The sequence below is a fragment of the Panthera uncia genome, chromosome D2, assembly GCF_023721935.1.
Source record: "Panthera uncia isolate 11264 chromosome D2, Puncia_PCG_1.0, whole genome shotgun sequence".
Classification (NCBI taxonomy): Eukaryota; Metazoa; Chordata; class Mammalia; order Carnivora; family Felidae; genus Panthera; species Panthera uncia.
Genome location: NC_064818.1, coordinates 8,477,427 through 8,479,991, shown reverse-complemented (window position 1 = coordinate 8,479,991; position 2,565 = coordinate 8,477,427).

Below are 2,565 nucleotides of genomic sequence, written 5' to 3'. Positions count from 1 at the left end.
GAGCCTGTTTCAGATTCTGTGTCTCCCTCTCTCTGACCCTCCCCCATTCATGCTCTGTCTCTCTCTGTCTCAAAAATAAATAAACGTTAAAAAAAAAAATTTAAAAAAAGAAAAAGAAAAAAGAAATGAAGAGAGGAAGGTAGATTTTGAAAAGGCCAAGTACCATCTTGAAAGACATGTGCCCCATGTCGGGCATCCACACCGTCTCTAGGAAATGGTAGTGCCCTCCTTTCTATTAATGAGAAATGGCTTCTTCTGCCCGTCTGAAGAGTTTAAGGGAACCTCAAGGCTCAAGTCTCGGGTGTCAGCTGCAAATTTCCCCATTCGAGATCTCAATTTCCCACCTCCATTCAGGAGGTTCCTGAATTTCACACAAGAGGTCTGTGACACCCGCACCATGGCGAGCTGCTGCTCCCCCGCAATTAAAGCTGGGGCATGACTTACGGGACATGGCCTTACATCTCGGGATAGAAGACTCCTTTGAAAGCTCTTATGGCGGGCTGCTGTCCTTTACTGTGTGCCCCGTGTTGACAGTTAACCTGAACCCATCTTCAAGGCTCCTAAGGCAGGAGAGTCAGCAACTCCACAACTCATAAACTTATCATTGCCCCATCCTGTTCAAGTGCTGCAGCTACTGCGGAAGACCAGCCTACCCCTCCTCACCCTACTCTACCACATTCGAGAATCCTTCTTTCACGGGACGAGGGTTAGCCTCCCACCACTTACCATCAGCAACGTGGACTTCACTGCCATCTGACTAATAAGCGATCTAGTTATAGATTCCAAAACCCAACTTCTCATTTGTAGGCCCACTTGTGGCGCCAACACTACTGCTCTGGGTTGGAACGAAGGCAGAGACAGACAAGGAACTGTCTGTCAACAGTTGATTTTAGACGTCACCTAGGAAAACCAGAGGGGGATGGAGAGAGTTGGCCAGGAAAGCAGGGAAGGTGAATAAAGCGCCACTGGAGGAACGGCGTCTAACACCACTGTGGACTCTGAGTAACTGTACGGGATGCACCTCAGAGGAGATCCTGCTGAGGGACGGCCTGGGCAAAATTCACATTCAGTATATTCTTTTTTGTACCATTTTCTTACTGTTTGCTCATAGTCCACTGGTAGTGATGTCTTAAAACTTCGAATGAAGTATGGAAAATTATCAATTTCTTTACAGGTCCTATTTGGAAATCTAATTGCCCTTAGTATTTTCTCTACATACACTGAGCACCACATCAGGTGGTGTTATTTTTTGTTTGTCTTAATTATTATTATTAATTAATAATTTAATTAACTTATGACAACAGCCTTACACTTACCAAATTTTTACCCATTTCCTTCCCTTTTCTGAATTTCCAAGACTCCTTCTGTTACTATTTTCGTGAAGAACTTCCTTTACCCACTGTCTGTAGGCAGGTCACCAGGCAACAAATTCTGTTATCCTTTATCTGTTTCCCCAAGGCTATTTTTCATATAAAGCTCACAGTAGACAATTATTTCACCACTTGAACAATTTTATGCCATAGACTTCTAGCCTCCCAAGGTTTCAGGGGAGAACTCTCTTGCCATTTGTATCGGTGTTCCCTAAAAGTTAATACACGGTTTCTCTCAAACTCCTTTCAAGATTTTCTCTTCACTATCAGTTTTTAGAAGTTTTAATCAAACGTGTCTGTGCATTGACTTATATTAATTTATCCTCTTGTGGTTTATTTTCCTTCTTCAATCTGTACATTTATGTTTTCGGTCAAATTTGAGAAAGTTTCAAATACAGGCATACCTCGTTTTATTTTACTTTGCTTTACTGCACTTCACAGATACTGCATTTTTTACAAATTGAAGTTCTGTGGCGATCCTGTGTCCAGCAACTCTTTCGGCACCGTTTTTCCAAAAGCGTTTATTCACTTCATGTCTCTGTGTCACCTTTTGCTAATTCTTACAGTACTTCAAACCTTTTCATTATTATTGTTGTTGTTATGGTCACGCGATCAGTCATCTTTAATGTCAGTATAATAATTGTTTGGGGGCACCAGAACCGTGCCCACACAAGATGACGAACTTAATCATAAATGTGTGTGTTCTGTTTCACCGACCAGCCGTCCCATCTCTCTCCCCCCTCCATGAACCTCCTTATTCCTCGAGACACAACAATGTTGAAATTAAGCCAGCTATACCCTACCGTGGCCTCTCAGTGTTAAGCGAAGAGTCACATGTCTCTTACTTTAAATCAAAAGCTAGAAATGATTCAGCATAGTGAGGAAGGCACGTCAAAAGCCAACAGGCCAAAAGCTACGCCTCTTGTGCCAGTCAGCCATGTTATGAATGCAAAAGAAAAGTTCTGGAAGCAAATGAAAAGTGCTATTCCAGTGAACACACATGATAAGAAAGTAAAACAGCCTGTTGGTGATGTGGGGAAAGTTTGTGTAGTCTGGACAGGTCACACCAGCCCCAACATTCCCTTAAGCCAAAGACTACTACAGAGAAAGCCCTAACTCTCTTCGATTCCGTGAGAGCAGAGACAGGTGCTCTGCAGAAGAAAAGCAGGAAGCTAGCAGAGGTTGGTTCATGAGG